At 40.5% G+C, this 24,498-nt stretch overlaps 1 protein-coding gene and 1 long non-coding RNA gene across 2 annotated transcripts in view; one reads left to right on the top strand and one right to left on the bottom strand.

The window, feature by feature from the left end:
* The window catches only part of LOC145445437 (tryptophan--tRNA ligase, cytoplasmic-like), a 64,816-nt gene that overhangs the window by 3,236 nt on the left and 37,082 nt on the right, over positions 1-24,498 (top strand). The gene's annotated exons all lie outside the window — the stretch shown is intronic.
* On the bottom strand, positions 732-6,236 carry LOC145445440 (uncharacterized). The gene is made up of 4 exons (XR_013917020.1): positions 5,260-6,236; positions 4,163-4,238; positions 3,845-3,951; positions 732-2,638 (listed from the first exon to the last, which is right to left on the bottom strand). It is a non-coding gene; the product is annotated as an uncharacterized LOC145445440 (long non-coding RNA).

Below are 24,498 nucleotides of genomic sequence, written 5' to 3'. Positions count from 1 at the left end.
ACACAATAGGATTGGTCACTACATTCATCTTGAATTGTGCAAACATTTTAACATCACCACTTCGACAAAAAATTGGTACGATTACAGCCCAGCACCAGTGACAGAAAACGAACAAGTAAAAATTCTGTGGGATGTACCAGTTATAACTGACCGCGAAATCAGGAGCAACCGCCCGGATATAATCGTCAAACTAAAAAAGAAAAGAGAATGCTTATTCATTGAACTGGCTGTCCCAGCTGATCGCAACCTACTGCAAAAAGAATCAGAAAAACACTCCAAATACGCAGACCTCAAAATGGAATGTGAGAAAATGTGGCGATGCAAAATAAACATTGTACCGATAGTCATTGGTGCTACAGGGGTCGTGAGCAAAAAACTCATGAGGCATATCCAACAAATTCCGGGTAACGTTCGATTCGACATGATCCAAACCCAGCAAACACATTACGGCAAGCGGTTATCCGTCGGATAACTTGTCCTTTGGCCCAGATTCATCCTAGTGCCATCCGGTTGCACCGAGCGTGTCGACTCCTGGTGTTATCCAGTGGGTGACCACTGACCATCCAACAAGTCATTTCTGAGTCACTTCCTGGCCACTGTAGGGACAAAGTCCGGTTGGGACCGATATCCATAGACTATCCAATGATCAACCCTCTGAATACTAGCTAGCTCCTGAACCTGCATATTTCCTTACCACAGGTTAGGCGACGCACAAATACACTTACACAAGATTGATTTTCAGGCAAAAAGCTTATATTATCGAATTGTCAACAATAAAAACTAAGCAGCAACGAGTAAAATTAACAACGGCTCTAAATCACGTCAAAATCAATCACTCACTCAAGTTCAAGACATACAATAAAGCAACAGGTGGACTCAAAAATATCACAAGCAGTCGATCAATCAATCAATCAGGCTAAAAATAGGATGACTACGAAGTATGTACACTGGGAGGATTACAGAATACCATACATACACAACTTATCAGAAATACCAGAGGTTGGCAAGTTTTGAAAATCATTATAGGCAATAATAAAAACTGCAGCAAAGTAAAGCACAGCATTGAGTCAAAGCAACAATAATTGTCAATCAATCAAGGTAAAGAAGCATGCACACTAGAAGGATTACAGAATACGACACACGGACAAGTGTTGAAAAATTATGATAGGTCGAAGCAATTGCCTAGAATTCTGCCTATGAGAATAAAACAAGACACGCACTGCATTACACATGCACATTAGGGCTCTTCAAAAATAACTTTTTTTCTCAAATCTACTTGATAAAATTGTTAGGTTACCTAATATAAGCCTACACACAAAATTTGGTTCAATTCCAGCCAGTAACCGCTTTGCTACAGGAGAAGAAAGTTCCTATTTATTATATAAAAATAAATAATAAAAAATTTGAAAATTTTCTGTTCACCCCATGAAAGTGTTAGGCTGTCTATAGAAACGATGCTCACCAAATTTGGTTCAATTCCAACCAGTGGAAGTGGAGTTATTGCCGTCAAAAAATTTGGATTTGAATAAAATAGTATTTACGGTGAGCACAACTATAATAAATAAACAAAGAATCGGTCACCGTAATTACTATTTTATTCAAACCCAAATTTTTCGACGGCAATAACTCCGCATTTTTGAAGAGCCCTAATGCGCATACACAAATGTATCAGAAAAACAGAGGCTGGCAAGTTTTGAAAATCATTATGCCAACAAGACATAGCGATACATTCAAAATTGCAGTGCAGTAAAAAAAGCACAGCATCGAGTCGAAGCAACAACTGTCAAATCAAGTTGCAAAATTACGTTCACTATATGAGAATACCATAGGAAAAAAAATTCAAAGTGGCAGGTTGAAGTTCTTCAATGACAGTAAAAAGACATGCACCGTTGCACACTAGGGAAATATCCGTTGATATTTAAGAATTAAGATGGCAAGTTTTGAAGGTGAAGAGGTAATACGAATAGAGATACAAAAAAAAACAGGATGTTTTATTCTGGTCAATTGCTCGTTACGACATCCTCCATGTGCAGATCTGTCACACATTGAGCAAGGTGCAGTATAACAAACAAAGCACTTCTACTCGGGTTTCGCCTACTTGTACTGCATGTTTTTTCACTACTTCTACTTAGGTTTGTCAGACATAACCAGTTAGATAGCTCCTAGAATGTAGTAAATAGTGAATGCAATTTAGAAATCGCACTATAATTGGAGTGCCATTATATATTTTTCGCGTACATCCTGCAGTTTTGAAAGCGGCCTCTACCAACTGCAGTAACCTGCAAGTGTGCGACTCGTTCTACTTTTGGAAAATACTCAAGTAGTCACAATTTCAGATCCACCTTTACTTGAGCAGCAAGGATGACTCACTTTCACCCCTTTTTGATCGTATATACCGTGTCTAGAGCGGATGAAAATAATAATCAGCAGATTCAACTGTAACTTGTAAAAAATTCCACAGCAAGCAATGCACACTTGCAACCAACAATCTCTCTAGCTGGAAATATCTTCAATCTTCATACAGGTTCAACTTGCAACGAGGTCAAAAGTTGGTATGAGGGAAATGACTTTATACTGCATCCTCTTCCTTGTTTGCGTAAGACTGAGACAGGATACGGACTTGTTCTGCATTCTTGTCCTAAAATAATTAGCAAGAAAATCATTACAAGCGAACATGAAACGATCCTTCAAAATGCTACCAATTCCGAACGCCTTGCAAAATTCATTCAAACACTGACAAAGTACAGCATACTATGCATAAAAGCACAAATCATGAATATTAAAATTTATGATCATTATGGAACAGTGGACACTAGGGGTGTTCAAAAAAACTTTTTTCAAATTTGATTGGCTTAGCTGGCAAATCATTAGGTTACCTAAAATACCTTACACAAAAAATTTGACTCATTTCAATTCGCAGATGCTGAGGTCATCCAATTAGAAATTTATATCATTTTTCAAATAATAGTATTTACGGTGAAAAATTTCACCACTCCGACATGATCAGAATGCCTAAGATGTAGGGATGCTTTTTCCCACTCATTTCCATCTTTACAGGGGCCTATGGTAGAGTTTGGATGAAGACATCGCCAGTTGACGAATAAAAGATATGACACGGATTAGCTGGAAATTAGTAGACTTCATTGAAATAGCTAATAGACACGTTCAAATGATGGTGATATACTTTGCAAATAAACTACTTTTCACACTAATATTAACGACCACGAAAATGAAAAAAAAAAACTGACACATAGGTAAAACAAGGGTAAATATATGAGTATGGTCATGGTCATAGGCGCCTAGTTACGGGGTGGCACCCCATTCAATATGCTGAAACGCCGCCGTCTGCGATTTCAAATTTTCGTATATCTCTATTGTCTAGTCATCTCGATACGACATCAGCGCTGTCAATGAGCAAGTGCGTGATATCGCGTAAATGCCAACAATTTACCATTAACCGATACACACGCAAATAATTGAATACGCAGCTTCGTAGGCGGCACATCATATGATTTGCCTGCTATCTCTACTTATTTGATTGTTATGTTATACTGGCTTAAGACTGCCAGCGTCAAATTGAATAAACCTGAATCTGCGCAATTGGCCACGAACAGACGCAAACGAACGTAATTGATTCGCGCTAATACTGAAACATCAGAAGATGCATGTACTTAACCGTAATAAATGATGCTAACTTGGTAAATTTGAAGAAATTTCAAACCCCTCCCTTGTTTCATCTGGTCACCCTATGTAGAAATAGAAGTCGGCGCCTATGAGTATGGTTATGCAATATAACCATTATCCCCTCTGCGCAATATATTAAGACAATCAATATTGCACCTACCTCGTACTGCTGATTTCTGTTTTTGGATGGTGCATGGCGCAACACCGATCTGACTTCAATCTCGTAGTCCTTTTCCGGAACAGTCGTAGGAATATTGCAACAAGCACCTAAACAGGAAGATTATAGTAAACAATTTATAGAGGCGACAACTAGTTCAACCTACGATATATAATATATTGTATTAACTCCGTGCAAACAGAGCGTCAGCCGAAAAGCTTCGGGAATAAAATGAATATTTTATTCAAATGTGCCAACTTTATCAGTTGCCACTCTATTGGGAAACTCAGGGCTACTCAATTAAATATACCATATACTCACCATTTCCAGTAGGAAATTCCCAGCAGAATGAACCTAGACGACTCTCCAGGAAGGGCTACTTGCTGAGACAACGTATCTGAACAGATAAATAACAGTCAGTGGCAACTCAAACACGCAATAAAGGGCATGGGTTGATTAAACGCAGTCAAATAATGGTAATCTTATAGCTGGCGAACAGAGCGCAAAATTTAATAAAACAGGTCTCAATATAAAGCTACTTTCGCACTGATTCAGAAAATATAAATTAAAATCTGGTACGGGCACTAAAACCCCCCCAAAATTGCTTTTAAAATCTGCATTGTTTCTAACAAAGGTAGCGGCAGTAGACAATGACAAATCAAATGTCTAGAACTGATTGTGACATCATTGAACGCCTTGGCGAAGTCGTGCTGAATATAAATTACAATGAAATTCAAGAACCGCTGTGCCGAATGGAACAAACTGTTTTGTAGATCGGCCTGTTGAACATAAGAAATACGCGTTGATAGTAAATTCTACGATATATGTTAAGCTTTTGTGCTATAATTTATACTTATCCAAAATTTTGAATACGCGACGACGCATAAAATACACAAACTATTCACATTACGACTTATTTGCGCTACAGCCATTGATACAACGCGCTATACTCTGAGAATCACGGGGAACACGGCAAGCGACTTCGCCAAGGCGCCCGCCCAATGATGTCACAATCAGTACGAGACATTGAACGGTCATTGTCTACCGACGTTACAATTGATAGAAAAAATACCGACTTTGGCCTTTCGAGGGCGATTTCCGGGGCGTTCCAGTGCCCGGACCAGATTTTAATTTCTCTTTTCAGAATCAGTGCGAAAGTAGCTTTCGATTGAGACCCGTCTAATTAAATTGTTCATTCTGGTCGCCAGCTTTAACATTAACGCTGAGTTATCAAATTGGAAGTTTCTACAGTCATCATTGCATGAGCTGAGCATAGAAAATTTCAAATAATTCATAACTTACATACGGTACCCAGCTCAGCTTTCTGGACTATAAGAGTTGAATAATTTTTTTTACAAATCAAACGGTCATAACTGCAGATGCTGTTTTGATACCACATGGAGGAAATAAGCTCTAACCTGCATTTGGTAAATTGTTGATGCACTGTCCGTAAAATCATGACATTACTGGCAGATTTCTTCCTTCACTTTTCTTCAAGATGCTGAGATTTCTTTTCGAACTGTTTCGCCCGAGCTGCAGCAAGATCAGTATCACTGGCCGGGTTGGAATCCCGGTACGTTTAGCGTAATATATTTGGTGTGCAGTATCACACCGTGAGAACAGTTAGTAGAATCTTTGGTGTGCACGAGACACCGATTCAATATTGGATCACTGGTATCAGTGGAACATGTGCGTTTTCTTTGAATCTTCTCGTGACCACCCGAATCAGACCTTGAATCGGAATCATATTTGGTAGATCTTCGTATCCGTCGTCTTTTCCCCGCATCCGATGCCGAGCTATCCAAGTTAGTATTGCAATACTCAAACCATAGCGCTGAGTAGAATTGAATATCGGTACTTCAATACTACAATTTGGAAGCCAAGCATTAATATCATGATTGAAATACCAGCAATCACGACTCTTGAGTAGGGATGTCTATCACTCAATTTGGGTTACGGGTCTCATTCAAAAATTCTGATAGCTTGCGGTCAGTCAAGTGTTACCTTCCAATCCATTTCCAGTTATTAATCACAAAACAGTAACTCTTACCTTATGTTGATCAAGAAATCAGGTTTGGTTACAATAAAAGGACGTACTATAACAGTATCAACTCTAAACCTACCTACCTACCTATACCGAACATCCGTCATAATAGCTCTTCAATACTATATAGGGATTCAATAACCAAGCGCATTTTCGTTGTGCACATACGCCACTTCTGACTATAACCGTATCATTATCATTGACTGACTACACTGCTACAACCAGTGGTTATGGTTATATAATCACCGAGCTAAGTGGCACACAGCAAATGTCGAAAATGCTTCTCGCCGCTGACAACAATTCACTTCAAAGAATCACGGTTCAAACTTCCCAGACGAAAATTTGAATCACGTGAACTGGGCTCACTGCGCTATGCGCCACTGCGCATATGGATGAAAAAGGCTAATGATCTCATTCACTTCACGCATGGCGCGACGCACGAGGAAAGCTCGTCAATCGTTGAGTGGTATTCAGTGGGGTAACATCACTTAGCTATATAACATCGGTAAAACATTATGAGGTACAAAAATTGTAATTGTCAAATTGTAAAGTTTATTACATGCTCGAAATAAAAGTACGAAAGAGAATGTACCATTATCGAAGTCGATAATAGAGTATACCAATATTCAATATACCAGCATATAATCCCTGTAAATTATATGGCGATCAAGTCAGATTCACTGTGCGCAGTCGCCATTTCTGCCGACCCATTGAACGCATTCAAGTGAAAAACGCTAAACATCTCACGGCATGACGCACGCGAAAAGTTCGTAACATCTTTCGGAATTGCGAATGTTCACCGCAGGAACAAACAGTAACATGACAGCTAAAAGGGCACAGAAATGGCAATGTTTAAAAGCTTGAAATGTAGGCCCGACAGTGAATATTGACCGTTCAATGCCAGCATGCATAATCCGGTTACGTGACGTCGCTATGAAGAATCACGTCCAGTGACGATTTTCCTTCAAATTCTATTGAAATATTTTGAAATACTGAAATGTGTGCAATTTGTGCATATCAGCGTCGGGAGTTATTGAGAGGTTGACTTTATAGCTGAAACAAAATGGAGCTATCCTCACACTGTCCGAATATGATATCCATTGGAATTCTGATTCGCGCTTTCAGTGGACTATCCCGAATATCGGTGTGTAAACGTGCGATTTTCTTTCGAACTGTACTCTTGAAACATTTTGAAAGGATGAAATATGTGCCCTTATCAGCAATAACTTGAGTGGTTGACTTTTTAGCTGATACAACATGGAAATATCCGCACACTGTCAGATTATGATATCCATTGGAAATTGAATTGGGACTTTTAGTGGACTATCCGAAATGATTTTCTGTATGTATGTCCTAGGATATCCGAACTGGACATTTTCCAACTTCGATAGCCAAGTATTAGCCCACGTCTGTCCAACCGGACACTGGGACACTCGGACACTGCTTGGATAGCCCTAGGCAATTATGTGTTTGCTGGGAAAGATCACATTATTGGGCACTGTGCACATTCTTCGGAAGGCCTTGAATGCATCACTGGACTAAAATTACACTTGTGAATCACAGCATAATTTCTGTAATTTCGATTCTTCATCTTCAATCATCTCTACCTCTGCTCTGTAACCCTTGCCAATTCTTCATCTGCTGCAATTCTGTAATCTGACTTCTCCGTGTATTGCATAGGAATAACAATTTGAATGTGTTACTGAAATCATAGTGTCCTATATGGTGTCGACACAAGCAAATCTCACGGTTCAATGAAATTGTATCACGTCACAATTTCCATTTGGCTACAGGCAATTTGACGGTTATTTTTGACCGGCTTGCCGAGCAATAAATTTAATGAATCGGGTATCAATCGAAAGCTAACTCTGCACTGATTACGAAAATATAAATTTTATTCCACTCATGGCCCTGGAACCCCCACAATCAGCCCCAAAATATTCATTGTTGAGTAGATTGGCAGTGTGACGCAACAATGCTGCCTGGCGAAACAAGAGAGAGACTCAAGAGCAAGGATGCGGCCGAGCGGCGAGAGTGGGATCAGCTGACGTCGCGGCAATAGCTATGTGCATTGTGCAATTATGGATAACTAACCTAGCTATACTTAGACGGAAGGATCTCTATAAGTTGAAGGATATTGCAGGAAAATTCGTAGGTCCCAAATACATTCTGTGGACCCAGTTCTACCTTTACAAATCAAGGTGAGGCTGGTAATGTGTGCTCGCTTTTAGCGAAGCTCCTATAGAAAGTATCAACAGCGCCACGCATCTGTGGAGCCCTACGCAACAAGCGGGCTAAGGTAATCGATATCATAATAATCTGACATATCCAATGTAGAGTACTTGGACGTAGCCTACATATCTCTATCAGCTGAAGGGTATTGCGCGAAAATTGGTAGGGACCAAATGCATTCTGTGGACCCAGTTCTACCTTTACGAATCAAGGAAAGGCTGGTAATGTGTGCTCGCTTTTAGCGAAGCGCCTATAGAAAGTATCAACAGCGCCACGCATCTCTGGAGCCCTACGCAACAAGCGGGCTGAGGTAATCGATATCATAATAATCTGACATATCCAATGTAGACTACTTGGACGTAGCCTACATATCTCTATCAGCTAAAGGATATTGCGCGAAAATTGGTAGGGACCAAATGCATTCTGTGGACCCAGTTCTACCTTTACGAATCAAGGAAAGGCTGGTAATGTGTGCTCGCTTTTAGCGAAGCGCCTATAGCAGGGGTTCTCAGCCCTTTCTTGGCCGTGGCCCATTTTCCGGTTTAAAAATGTGCTGTGGCCCACCTGATATCTTGGAGTCATAATCCTGTTTAATTCGTGGTTCCGGACAGCGCCGATATGCCTATTTCTCTAAAGTATGCGCATTTTTCTCTAAATGATGATATTTAAATCTCGATCTCCCGGGATATGAAATCACGCGACTCGCGTAAAAAATTTCAAGTTGAATAAATATCCTTCAACAAACTACCAACGAAATAATCTTGGACCCCTTCGAGCTCCCCCAATTGGGGATGTGGGTGCGGAAGTTACGGCCCAGGTAGATAATAAGCTAAACTTTCAAGTAGATTATTTTCGTCCGCTGCTCCATTCGTGTCGCGAAACACAATAATCAGATCCCCGCACTGTGTAATTGGGACTTTGGTGATACTATTGTGGGGAATATTATAATTAGGGCTGGGCAAATTCGAGTACGTGAGTGATTCGATTCTGAATTACGTATTATGCTTCGAGTCGAGTCGAGTATTCGAATATCACTTATTATGACGTCACAACAAAATGTAATGTGTCAATGTTCAAAATATGTATTTTTGTGCCACTATGCCTGGTATACATCGCATTAAAAATACTTTGATATTTCTTCGACCCTAACGATTTCATTGCACTTTGTGACAATGTTGCGGGAGGATCATGACTCCGGAAATGTTATTCCAGTAATGGCGGTTGCTTCGTACTATATGTTTCGTATGCTGTGATACGGCCAATCAATGTTGCAAGGCTTCCACAGTGGAAAATAGTATCGAAACCATAATTCTCTTTGATGAAATAACTTTCAGTAGCGAGGAGCGTATAATTTCAGTATTCGAAAAAATTATCTCTTGCTACTCGACTCACTAGAATAAGTACTCGATTCAGATTCGAGCACTCGAATCATTGTGCCCAGCCCTAATTATAATCATTCTGGGCCGGCATCGAACAATTCATTGGTGAATGGGGTACTACAGAAAAGTGGAGAAAGATTTTTCAATATGCATGATGTACTTTGTATGTCTTGTACCAAAACAACTGACGTTGCGATGTCAGAATATTCAATCCAATGATACAATCAATTCCCATGACTATTTCAGTATGTATGTACAATGATTTCCAGGCCGGACATTTTAAACCGACTTCAAAGATTAATGCGCTCCGATAAATCCTCAATCCATTAACTTTCGTTGTTGCGGTGGTGCAGTATACCTCCGCCAGAAGTTGCTAATAATTTGCAATTATGGCTATGTTTAGCTTGCAATAATACGGCCTGCCGAAGTACGGTAAATCTGTGGTAAATCTGTACATCAATTGCACTTCATTGCGAGTTCATTGCATACCCCATTCAACGGCATACGACATATGACCCTGCCGGAATACTTGGTTACGTCAGCATTCTCTTCCAGTTATTATACGCTTGAAATTATTTTAGTTGCTTTTAGCCGTAGGTTGTCATAGCCAGTAGAAAAAGCCACCGTTTCTCCCAAACGTTTTCGATTTGTACATGCTGACTTCATGCGTGCCACTCCGTCTAATCAGAGTCGGATGAAAAGCTTTATGTAGCCTGCGTATAATTAGATAATACGAATGTATTTTTAGCGAATAACATAAGAAATATAACTAAACTTACATTAATTCTGAAATTTTCAAAATGGCTCTGTGGCCCACCTCAAAATGCTCTGTGGCCCACGGCCCACCCTTTGAGAACCCATGGCCTATAGAAAGTATCAACAGCGCCACGCATCTCTGGAGCCCTACGCAACAAGCGGGCTGAGGTAATCGATATCATAATAATCTGACATATCCAATGTAGACTACTTAGACGTAGCCTACATATCTCTATCAGCTGAAGGATATTGCGCGGAAATTGGTAGGGACCAAATACATTCTGTGGACCCAGTTCTACCCTTACAAATCAAGGAAAGGCTGGTAATGTGTGCTCGCTTTTAGCGAAGCGCCTATAGAAAGTATCAACAGCACCACGCATCTCTGGGGCCCTACGCAACTAGCGGGCTAAGGCAATCGATATCATAATAGTGTGACATATCCAATGTAGACAATTTAGACGTAGCCTAAATATCTATATCAGTTCAAGGATAATGCGCGAAAATTGATAGGGCCCTAATACATTCTGTGGACTCAGTTCTACCCTTAAAAGTCAAGGAAAGGCTGATAAGGCGTGCTCGCTTGTACCGAAGCAAATAGAAAAAGTATCAAGGTTAGGGATCAGCTAGGTTAGTTATCCATAATTGCACATAGCTATTGCCGCGACGTCAGCTGATCCCACTCTCGCCGCTCGGCCGCATCCTTGCTCTTGAGTCTCTCTCTCGTTTCGCCAGACAGCATTGTTGCGTCACACTGCCAATCTACTCAACAATGAATAATTTGGGGCTGATTGTGGGGGTTCCAGGGCCATGAGTGGAAATAAATTTATATTTTCGTAATCAGTGCAGAGTTAGCTTTCGATTGATACCTGATTCATCAAATTTATTGCTCGGCAAGCCGGTCAAAGATAACCGTCAAATTGCCTGTAGCCAAATGGAAACTGTGACGTGATACAATTTCATTGAACCGTGAGATTTGCTTGTGTCGACACCATATAGGACACTATGCTGAAATTTTAAAAATTTACTCCAATCTCGCCATTTTCCTTTGGGGGCAGGTTGCTCCCCGGATTATGTGTGTATCTACCAGTTTTACTGTGAATAAAGGATGATAATAATAATAATTGGGCACTGTGCATATTCTTCGGAAGGCATTGAATGCACCACCGGACTAAAATTACACTTGGGCGTGTGAATCACAGCACAATTTCTGTGATTTCGATTCTTCATTTTCAATCATCTCTACCGCTGCTCGGCAACCCTTGCCAATTCTTCATCTACCGCAATTCTGTGATCTGACCTCTTCATATGTTGCATAGGAATAACAATTTGACCGTATTACTGAAATTTCCAAAAAAATACTCCAATCTCACCATTTTCCTTTGGGGACAGGTTGCTCCCCGGCGGATTGTGTGTGTATTTACTAGTTTTACTGTGAATAAAGAATATAGTAATAATATCTCCCCATTCTATCTTTGTAGGTTCTATAGCATAGATTATATACATGTTTATAGTGAATCAGTAACCTGCTGCATATCTATCATGAATGGCGAGGGAAGCGGACAGTCTTCGGGGATTTCAGGTTCGGATTGATAGAAATATGCATAGCCCTACTTCAGGTCTGGATGTTGATGTTTCAGTAGTTCCAAACGAGCTACCTACTTCGGAATGTACCTTAACGTGTTCGTAACAGGATAATATATTTATGGAAACCTGCGTGCCATACATTCGAGTTCATGGTCCACCATGCCATGTGTTGCATAGAGGGCAGTAAGCGCCTACCGGCCGCTTGAGCTTATCTCACCAAAGAAAGATATTGGTATCAAATCAGGTTACACACTTGCCAAGCCGGTCCTTATTTGTTATGGCTACAACAATACGAAAACTGGTTTCAGAGGTATTATATCCAGCTTCCAGCTATATAGACCTTGGTAACTTAAGACCAGCGAGGAAGAGTCTGTAAAGATGCATCATAATCAAATGGCGGTATAGGCTATCCGTAAATCTGTACGTAAAGGCGAAAGGAGCGGGGCAAAACGATGTTAAATGAACAGTTTAGTTTGAACGAATAAAGCCCCTTCTATATATAGGTTTAATTACCATTCATTAAAATTATGAATAGCGATATTTTCCACTTCCTTTTTATGGTGTTCAAATGAATACCATTATACAAAGTCTTTCACGCGTTGAGGAGACCACAATAATGATTAAGTTAGCGTACTAATTCATTTTTAGAAGTAGATTGCGACGAAGCTTGAAAGACGGTGCTGTAGTTTCCTAAATGGAAACTATAGCTATGAAATGAGTTGCAGTGTTCGAAATTATATTTGCTACCGTCGTACCGGCCGGGTCTGCATCAGATGTCATCGCAATTTAACACATGACAGTAATGTGGTTCATCAAATGTAGCTTTTTACTTGTCAAAACGTGACACGTAAAATGTGAGAATACTTGGTTTCCAAAATCCTAAAGTTAAAAGAGCTATTTCATTGAATGCGCTGTGCGATCCAAACATGAGCGACACAGTACTGGCCATATCCGGTGTTTTGGATCGGTCATGCGAAGATTTACCGGCGACAAAAGAGCTGCAAAAATTAGTAGATGCATTACACAACGTCACTATCCATAATTTGAGACCTATAAGCTTGGTAATTCTTTTATGTCGAGAGTAAAAAGAACGTTGACGAATGGATATTCCTAGGATGTATATATCCTACAGCGTTAGGTGTGTTTAATGGCGAAAAACATCCCCAAGTGTCTGCTATTGTATAGGCTAAAATCCATCCAAATACCGCTCAATAATATTTTCATAAGCAGTTATCTTTTACCTTTGGTTTCACAGGTACCGAGCCTAGAAGGCCGTCAGCACTGGTCGCCTCCGATGTTGCTATATTCTTCAACAGCTCCGTGTCTCGTCAAATACATGATGTAGAAGAGATATTGTTTGCGAGACATGAACTGACCACTTCTATTTCATGCATGAACGATCCCAACGAAGATCCAACTCTAGAAAATCTGTATTCAATTGCAAAAAGCTCAAAGATTCGGTAAAGTCTCTGGTAGTGGTTCTTAGCCGGTCTTCTCAGGAACACCAGGGGTTCCCTGATCCTATATTTACCATATTTTGGGAATCAGAAAAGATGACACTTTTTCAGCATTTTCAGACTTACAATACCGGAGTAAAATCCGAAAAAATAGGTAAATTTATTCCGAATTTGTAGTTCGGGGCCTGGTTGTCTATCCAACAATTCGGTGCTGAAGAAATTCTGTGTCCTAAACATAGAAGATATGCGGACACTAGAAATCGCCAAGTTTATGTATCAGTTTCACTGCGGTCATTGCCCCGAATATTTCAATGACTTCTTTACCTCGGAATTTAATGCGCACAAGTAGCCTACAGCACACGCGCGTCCACGTCGTCCAAATATCAGATGATCGACCGAAAAGATCATCGCTCTATCAAATATGCTTGACCTGGCGTGTGGAACAGTATCCCGCCGGCCATCCGACAGCCGACGAGCATGTCCACATTCAAGTCGAAATACAAGCAATTACTACTAAATAAATACTAGTCAATCCTCAATATTACCGGACCACGACCTGGCCTATCGATCTCGCCTTCCATGACCCGCCACCCCTTTTTTATCGCTTGCTTTTTTCTATACTATCTTCTTTTACTTTTCATTCAGTGTGCATGACTCCTCTTTACATCGCCTAGGCCCTAGGCCAAGGTGGGTGTCTGATTCCAAAGACTGCTCCAAGTCGCTTCGATACTTTCCTATCTTTTCTTTGTATCGCATTTTTGTGGCATATTGAACTGATAAAATTGCTACTAAACCAACAGCAACAAGAACAAACTTCTTCTTTTCGACTCGACTCCGGTAACCCTACTTAATCGATTCTAATGGACAACGTTTGAAGTCATGAAACACACTGCAATCAATCAATCAATCAGGTTTATTAATATTTTCATCGTTTCTAAACATCACAAGACTGTGATACAATGAAAAGATAGGAAGGTGGCGAAACAACTTGGAGTAGCCATTAAGATCAGACACCCACCTTAGCCTAGGCGAAGTAAATAAGAGGCATGCACACTGAATGAAAAGTAATGCAGAGAATATAAGACGCAAGCGACAAAATGGGGTGGCATGTGGCGGAGGGCGAGATCGATGTTAGGTCGTGGTCCGGTAATCCTGCAGACTGGCTAGTATTGAGTTAGAAGAAATTGCATGTATTTCGACTTGAATGCGGACATGCTCGACGACTGTCGGATAGCCGGCGAGATGCTGTTCCACAATTGGGGTCCGGCATACTTGATAGAGCAATGCGTTTTCTTGTATTCAGTCCTGATCATATGGTAGTTGTTCTTCGTTGACGCGCGTGTGCTGTACTTGTGCGCTTTTGTCTCCGAGGTGAAGTAGTCCTTGAAATTTGAGGGACATTGACCGCAATGGAACTGATACATAAACTTGGCAATTTCTAGCTTCCTCATATCTTCTAAGTTTAGAACACCAAATCTTTTGAGAATCGATTTGTCAGTTGCACATCCAGGCCCCCGTGGGGTTTTGGCAATGATACGGATGTTCCGATGCTGAAGTTTTTGCAGTGGATCAATTGTATTCTTGCAGGCAGCACCCCAACAAAGAATTCCGTATTGTAACTTTGATAGGAATAGAGAGGAGTTGAAGAGTATCAACAGCACGCTGACTGGCAGAATGTAGCACTCACACATATTAGTGAGGAGAGGATCGACAAATTCCCTGGTCCTACTTCAATCCAGTTTTTAAAACTCTGGTCCAGCTCCGGTCCCACTTCTAGACCGGATTCTAGAACTTATCGTGATCCGGTGCGAAAAACTCCGATAATAATTATCTACTCACAGGATGTATTGAATTTGGATTGAAACAATGCAAACAGGAAACTTAAAGTTCAAACTCAACCCTTATCTGAAGTAATTATGCCAGCTTTGACTTATAGCATATTTTATTTCCGTGAACGTTTCACTTCAACTATTGATTCGAGGTTGGAAGAGGGTAAGGATGTCATGAAAAGTACGGATCCGGCTCTGGCCGTGTCAGAAAATGTACCGATCCGGCTCCGAACCGGCTCCAGCCAAAATTGAGAAAATCCAGCCGCATTTCCCAACTTGTTGGTATCTGAAAGGTACCAACAGAAGTCACACTGATTTGCAATAAATATCCATGTTTTCTATTTGTCTGAAATTCATATTTTAATGGCGTTGTTATCTTAACACTCTGTTGTTGCACAGTTCAGTGTATGTACCAGTAATCTATTGTCTCTATTGTTGTCGATATTTGTTTTATTAGGCGAGAATTTGAGTTCCACAAAGGCTTGCAGATTGGCGTAAGTGCTCGCTAGGATAGTTGCCATTAGGAAACACTGTTATATACCTTTTCTTTGGTTGGAGGTGTTTTATCTTGAATATTCCCAATAGCATATTGTAGTGTCGATATGCTTACAACAAATTATAATAGGTAGCCTACATTCAGAGATATTTCATATAATCGATGATACAAACACTGGGCCCATCATCAGTAAATGAATATATTACCCTTATGGTTATGGTAGCAATACGGGTGGTGTGTTACGTTCACTTAAAGGGGCACTGCGCTCTAAAAATGATGTGGTCTCAGATTGAAGGTAAAAACGAACAAAAATTTTTCGCCGCAGCCATTTCCTTCAGAACGGCACCGTAATGGAGCTGTAATTTATTGAAATTTCTACAAGACCAGCTGCCGCGGTTGCTTAACCCGTTACATGGCACGATATCTTCATCGTCGCACTTGCTCGACGCGATGAGGCAGTCACGCAGAGAACGAAAGTTAGACACAGTTCCTTCATAACATCGGCTGACAACTATCTAAAATTCGTTCTCTGCGTGACTGCCTACTCGCGTCGAGCAATTGCGACGGTGAAGATATCGTGCCACGTAACGGGTTAAGCAGCCGCGGCAGGTGGTCTTGTAGAAATTTCAATAAATTGCAGCTCCATTACGGTGGCGTTCTGAAGGAAATGGCCACGGCAAAAAACTTTTGTTCGTTTTTACCTTCAATTTGAGACCACATCTTTTTTAGAGCGCAGTGTCCCTTTAAGGAACTTTCATCATTGGTTATTGCTTTGTATCCGTTTGCATCGATGCGTTTCATCTAATTTAGGCTAGGTCCGATGACGATAATGAGGATGGCGTTTGGTAGGTCGCTACAAATAGTTGTCTATTATCTACTTACGAAAAAACTCATCTGAAAATTCTGAATTCATATCATTATATAATTAGGCCTATATTAATTTGATTAGTCAATTCCGGATATATTTTTAGTACCTTATAACCGCCTAATGTCGCGACAGCGATTTTGACTGAACTAGTCTCTGAAAACTGTTAACAGCGGATATAATTTACATTCCAGGATGTTTCTAGTCACGGATTCACTCATGAAGCGCGAGTTCAGTTTCCACTTGAGACTCCTCGAAAATCCGACGGCTTGCTCGAGACGTGATTCCTTCCTGTTGTTGCTGCATCATCAATCTTCATTCAAAATGGTTCCTGGCCATTTGCGACATTTACAACGCAAGGTTCTCGATGCCGGGTTCACTGCAGAAGATATCGTTCGTGATATCATTCAATTTCATAATTTCCGTGGATTTAAAGATGGGCAATGTTCAGGTGATGGATATTCATTGCTCGGTGGTTAAGAGAAAGACACTAAAGTAAAGTAGTAGACATAGATTGATATTGATAGTAGGGATGTTGCAAACGTTCTGTTCATGTCTGTTCAGCATTTGAACCTCGATATTTCAGTGGTTTGTGTTAGCCAACGAGCCGTAAGGCAAACTTCGACAGCATGAAAATTTGCAGTTTTTCCAAATTAGATTAGAATTAGAATTATTGCTACACAGTTTTTGCCAAATTAGATTAACATTTTGATTGTAGGTATCCAGTTTTCCCATATTTTATTATAATCAGAATTTCTGAATTCGCGAAAACTTGGACATTAAATCAAGTTCCGTTAATATCAAATTGCAGTTCATTCTTATGAGCATGAAAATAGTAAATGTATGTACAGTAAGTGGGGCTCGTTTCGCACTATACAGTTCTCCTGTAGAATTTACACGATAACCAAAAATTAGACTAGAAAGCAGAATTAAAGCACAAAAACAATTCACAAATGAGATTAGAATTAAATCACCGGCATTTCGCGCTAATCAGCCTAATTCAGTGATTCCCAACGTTTTTGTCTTCACGGACCTCATTTGGACCTTCACGGACCCCCGCGGACCTCTCAAGCTTTAGTTCAAATTTCAGTCAATTATCGTGCAACCGTAATCTGTCTTATGCAAGTATTAGCTGTAGGCTAGTGATAAACAGCAACAAAATCACTCTTTCTAAAGTACTATTTATGTAGAAATTGGCAAGATTTTATTATTTCGGAGTGACTTGTGCAACTGCATTTCCTGAAATACACGGTCGTGTCTTGAAATTCCTCGCCTTGGATTTGATATGAACGAGTGCCAAAAATCCAGTTCCACAGATTTCGCGGACCCCCGGTAGAGAAACACTAGTCCAGGGGTTCTCAGCCCTTTCTTGGCCGTGGACCATTTTCCGGTTTAAAAATGTGCTGTGGCCCACCTGATATCTTGGAGTCATATTCCTGTTTAATTCGTGGTCATGGACAGCGCCGATATGCCTATTTCTCTAAAATATGCGCATTTCCGTCTAACTGATGATATTTAAATCTCGATCTCCAGGGATATGACATCGCGCCATGCGCGCAAAAAATTTTTAGTTGCATAAATATCCTTTAACAAACGACCAACGAAATAATCTTGGGCCCCTTCGAGCTCCCCCAATTGGGGATGTGGGTACGGCAGTTACGGCCCTGGTAGATCATAAGCTACAACTCCTAAGTAGAATATTTTCGTACGCTGCTCCATTCGCGTCGCGAAACGCAGTGATCAGATCCCCGCACTGTTTAATTGGGACTTTAGTGATACTATTGTGGGGAATATTATAATCATTCTGGGCCGGCATCGAACAATTCATTGGTGAATGGGGTAGCCTACTACAAAGAAGTGGAGAAAGATTTTTCAAATGCATGATGTACTTTGTATGTCTTGTACCAAAACAACTGACGTTGCGATGTCAGAATATTCAATCCAATGATACAATCAATTCCCGTGACTATTTCAGTATGTACAATGATTTCCAGGCCGGACATTTTAAACCGACTTACACGATTAATGCGCTCCGATAAATCCTCAATCCATTAAGATTCGTTGTTGCGGTGGTGCAGTATACCTCCGCCAGAAGTTGCTAATAATTTGCAATTATGGCTATGTTTAGCTTGCAATAATACGGCCTGCCGAAGTACGGTAAATCTGTACATCAATTGCACATCATTGCGAGTTCATTGCATACCCTTTTCAACGGCATACGACATATGACCCCGCCGGAATACTTGGTTACTTCAACATTCTCTTCCAGTTATTATACGCTTGAAATTATTTTAGTTGCTGTTAGCCGTAGGTTGTCATAGCCAATAGAAAAAGCCACCGTTTCTCCCTAACGTTTTCGATTTGTACATGCTGACTTCATGCGTGCCACTACGTCTAATCAGAGTCGGATGAAAAGCTTTGTAGCCTACGTATAATTAGATAATACGAATATATTTTTAGCGAATAACATAAGAAATATAACTAAACTTACATTAATTCTGAAATTTTCTAAATGGCTCTGTGGCCCACCTCAAAATGCTCTGTGGCCCACCCTTTGAGAACCCCTGCACTAGTCTAATAAGACAAGTCTGCCATGACGACCTTGCGCTGTCAACGTTGTTATGAAACAGCAGAATTTTATACGTAATCTTAACATTTTAAATCAAATCACCTTGAATTGCAACTTCCTGCCACTCTCTGCACCATGGCGACTGCAAGAACCGAAAATAAACCTAGCATAATCGTACGATAGACTTATTCTATATGAGTGGTTCTAAACTGCCGGTCCATGGCAACTTTCGTGCCTGTCCGTCAAACATATGAGAATTTTATATCTCAATTTCAAATGCAAGTAGGTGGTCGCTCCCCTTCATCCCATTTTATGATTAATTCCGAAATGGGGAACGTATTTGTCTCCATGGCGTCGTGATAGAGTTCACAGACTACTCTTAGCGTCAGTCACATAGTACAGATGTTGCACGAAACTGTTTAAAAGTAGCAGACAGCTCGTTTCGGACAAGTTATATGTGACACCTAAGGAGGCTTCGTTAAAACTTCGTTAAATCCTGATAGTGCAGTATAATAGAGGTTATAACAAACAGCAGGGTCGCATTTCTTTCAAAGGACACAGAACAATCTTTAAGAGGATTTCGCGAGCTTCGCCGTGCTGAACCTTCAATAGAACCACGTGAATATCTAATATCAAAAACGCAGCAGAAGTTTCTAATATTAGAGTGTGGAATACATTTGGCGTAAATAAATTTTGGGGTAATTTCTGATTTTTGAAAGTGCACCGTTCCCTAAATTTGTTATGAAGTATTACCGATCCGCGAGGTAATGTTATATAGATGTTTGTGTTGAAATATCCCTCTAATCCGGGGTGGGTAACATACGGCCCGCGGGCCGGGTCGACATTTTTCCAACAGGCGTACTCAGAATTTTACCCTCTTCACCCCCACAATACCTTACCCAGACATGGGAGTAGACAAATAGGAAAATGTGACACGATGTCATATCTTTGTGTTAGCGTAGGGCCTACGTGTTCACTGCGATCCATTCACATGAACCAGAAATATTTTGGTCATTTAGGGGTTCGCACAATCTCTATTTACTAGTACAATCCATGAGACAAAATATAGATATGTTTTTTTTTTCATTAGACGCTGATTCATCGAGTGATGATCTAAGAGTTCGTCGACGTGCAGTTTCAAATCAAAACACGGGGCTCCAGCAAAGTCGTTCACGATTTAAAAAACTGTTCGGCAAGATTACGAATAAACGATGTTTCGTGTTAATTTCAAGTCCTATACAAGATGGTTTTCCGTCATTACAAAATTTGACACGTGTCCCTTGGGTACGTGTGTACGACTTTGACGAGAAAAGCGCCACCCATGGACTCTTATTGTGGGTGCAACAGTCACTTAGTCAACAACGCTGTGTGAGAAGCACCACACCTCAACAAATAGAACCCATTAACGACGAGACAATCAACTGGATCTCGATGTTGGATTCGGGAGGTGATACATCCCAAACAATACCTGAAAGTGCGTCTAAGGCGTCTAAGTCTAAGTGTGTCTAAGGCGAGGCAAGCTATCGAATGTTTCGAAAGTAGCCGCTTATATTACCAAAAGAGTTCGAATCCTTCATTTGCCAACCTCGGAGAAGTGAAAGTGAGGCTTCAGTTATCGGAACTAGCGAAAGTAATTGGGGAAAGTCACTCAAACACGTCCTACGTACATTCGGAGCTTCAACAATTTGCGTTTCTTTCTTTCCACGAATGCAACAGGTTACTCGAGGAATGTATCAATGACAGATCGCATAAGATTCCCAAGAAAGACATCGAGGATTGTGTGAAAAACCTGGAATATGTATTTCAAAACGCCGCCGCTGACGTACGAATCAGGACTGCGAAAGATAAAACTTTGCAGTCCTTGAAACGTAACCTTTCGATGATGAAAAGAGAATTCAAGAAGCACAATAAAACCGCTGCTGGTAGACAGAGTTTTAAGTTGAACAGAGACATTCGGAACTCCGATGATATTTCCGCTATCGTGCAGCAATATATGAAAAGATTTGCGACGTATCATTTCAAAGTGGCTGCACAACAGGGATTTCCACTTACATGACTGAGTGGCTGAGGGCTATTAGGCATGTATGTATGACAGATTATTACTCTCTGACCGACGTCCTTGTGAGGGTGGAAAAGTGGCGCGGATTGAATGAAAGATGGTCACTCGCTACGTATTACTGCTATGTTCTGTCAACGACTATGTGCATATGTTCCGCGAATGGAGACGATGCTAATGTGCACGCGGAAAGGTCGCATAAATTGAAAGATGACATGAAGGAAAACGACACGATATCGACTTGTGCATCACATAACGCAGAATGGCTGGGAAAAGGCCAAAATGATGACGATTTCGACAGATTAATTCATTTTGAGGAGCTGGGTAGGTGGAACGGCAATTTTTGGGCCAATCCGGAACAAATATCAAAATTGCAAGTATGCTCTGGCTTTATACAATACTGCTATCCTTGCAACGGCTTGATCCTACTCGATGGTGCGAATTGTAAAAAAATCCCCGTGTTTTTTATTCCGGAAGAATACGACATTGGTCCGTCGCATTCAACGAAATCAACAAGAGTCGAATTTTATCTGGCGTTCAACGCAACACATTTCGCTCAAGCGTACGAAGTGACAGTACTCAGGACGTATAACTGCCCTAATCCTGATTGCGGATTTCCCACAGAGATATCAACTCTCGGAAAGAAAGAGGATGAGAAATACTTTGCCTGCAGTAGGTGTAAAATAAAAGTTTATGCTATTTGATCAAGAATGGAAGTAACGCAATTAGCATTTGATTCTTCAATATTCTTTAGGCATATCTGATTCTCAAGAATCCTTTTTTAGGTGTATGTGCAGAGGTCGTCAATTATTAGTCATCGTGGTAAGCTATACTCCAGTAGAAATAGTAGGGTCGCCGCATATCAAAACTAATTCAAGTGGAGTGAAAAAAATAGTATCGGCTATTATGAATGTGGGGCCTTCAATATCACCTAAGCGTTTGAAAAAAGTGAGTTGAACCTGACTTGAGCCCGATTAACAACAGTGAACACTATGACTCGGTACTTACCCTATGCTCCCGGACTTCAATAGATGCTCAATTCAAAATCACTTGACTTCGCGTCAAAACTATAAAATTGAGATTGACTTGTGACTCGGAACCTTGTGACTTAATTCCAGCTCTGGTCCAAAGTGAGTAATTTCACTATGCATATTCGGTCGAGGGGTCGCTACTTTTAGCAGTTAATTGGAGGTGACCACTTTTGAAATTATAAGGATCGTATTCGCAATTAACGTAAAATGACTATAATGACACTTCATTTTCTATACTTCCACTAGAAGTATAGTATTAACATGTTCTGGAAACCGATAGTTCAATTTGTAATTGAGTCAAATTCACGGTGCTACCACTGCTACTTGAGTTTCAAAGACCACTACTTCTGACCATCTCTGCCTACGACATTAAGCATATCGGGTGGGGTTCCAGCAGTGTTGGGATCCAGTTACTACCTTCGAGTCATAAGTAACTTCGATTCATTGCACAATTTGACTCGAATCATGTCAAGTCATTCGATTTTGTAAGGTGACTCGAGTCAAGTCACAAAGTCATGTCGAATTTTCCATGTTCCAGGCATGACTCAAGCCATTGCATTTGGCAGGATAATTGAAGTAGGGATACAGATTGATTCACTATTAATTGTGAATCAAATAAGGAATATCGAGGTAATTACACTTTCAACGGGTCGCTGTATGACTCACATATCCTTAGTATCCTAGGCAACGTCGGTAACTGAACGGCAAATATAGCTGACACAATTACTAAACATCGTAAAGTTGAAACAAATTGATAAGATGCAATATATAATCCACTTAAACATCCATACGATAAAATTTATACCTGTACCAATTGTTGACGAGTAATAAAAATGTGTATAAACCTAAACAAATATATCAGTCCGGTTTGAATTTTGCAAGAGTTTCTTTGAGATTAGCAGGGCACAGAAAGACACTGCTATAGATAGAATGCTTCTAGTTAAGTAGCTATAGTCAACGACGACAACGTTTGTGTTCAAATTTTTGCAGCTTAGCGACGGGGGCTCAATAAAACCAGACTGTACAATGATTGAATGAGTGGTTGCTCACACATATCATATCAGGGTGCCGAAACCATGTACGTACAGATACAGCAACTTAGTTGACACTGATTACTTGATGACTTGAAGTTTACTGGAAAATTTTGCTTTTAGTCACAATGAGTCAATACACATTCTTGAGACGTCGAGTCGAGTCAAGTGAAGTCATTTTTGCAAAGTGACTCGAGTCAATTCATTACTCGGCACTGGGTTCCAGCTGGGACGTATCGTACGATTCGACGCGCTTATAGCACCAGCGGACAGTGTTGGGTTGACTCGAGTCACCTTTTCGTATGACTTGACTCGGCGTATCAAAAATGTGGATTGAATCGAGACTCGGAGCAAAATTCACGAGTCAATTTCAAGTCATCATGTAATCGGTGTTGATAAAACTCACTGTATCTCGCATATGGTCGGATTGTACTGCTGATGAAACACAGTTCATTTTGTACACCAATGTTCTATAGTAATGTGTATCGAGGAAAATTTGTGTTGCTTTAATTGAGCGAATATAGGGGTCCTCGGAAAGGTTGCAGATTACCGCAAGGGTATGTCAGTTTAATAAAGGTTAAGAATCCCGCAGGATTATAATAACTCGAGTTGCGATTTTTTGGTGACTTGGTTTGACTCGAGTCATTTACTACGGAACTACGGAAAATGACTCGACTCTACTTGAGTCAATCTGTCTATTGCCTCGACTTGTATTCGAGTCATTGCGCACGACTCGGACCAAGTCATATGACCCGAGACCGGGACGGCCAAGACCGACATTATTGTAATTTCGAAGAATAGTAGGCCTAATGATGTTTCGTCTATCAGTACTGGTTCTTAAAAATGCGATCAGGAAAATGAGTATGTTACGGATGCGAAGCATTCAATGACACCCGAGCAGAGTTGCAAAAACTGGATTGAACAAGACCTTAACAAGAAACCGAACAGTCAACACGATGACATTGATTCCACCCTCTGCTCATTGACTTGAACTCGGACTTGACTCGGTGGTGAATTGAAAATGACTTGACTTAACTCGAGTTAAAACAATAAAAGTAAGATTGACGTGACTCGGGACCTTGTGACTTGGTTATAATCGTGAAACCACTGCACTAAAATATTGAGTAATACTGTGCTCATAGTTGTTGATGTTTCTATAACGGCAAACCAGCGACGTAGAGAAGTGTACCGAACAATACAGTTCTATTTATCACCGTTGCAAACATGACCGATGTAGAAATAACCTTAGTAACATAACAGAACTGAAGCAAATTGATTTTTCCACGCCAACGTATTGCAACATCCGTATTGATTTCAGACCAAGAGTC

Source organism: Botryllus schlosseri, chromosome 8 (assembly GCF_051294905.1).
Source record: "Botryllus schlosseri isolate E-star chromosome 8, Bs_hap1, whole genome shotgun sequence".
Lineage (NCBI taxonomy): Eukaryota > Metazoa > Chordata > Ascidiacea > Stolidobranchia > Styelidae > Botryllus > Botryllus schlosseri.
The sequence above is the reverse complement of the archived record's forward strand: the minus strand, read 5'-3'. Positions and strand labels throughout refer to the sequence as shown.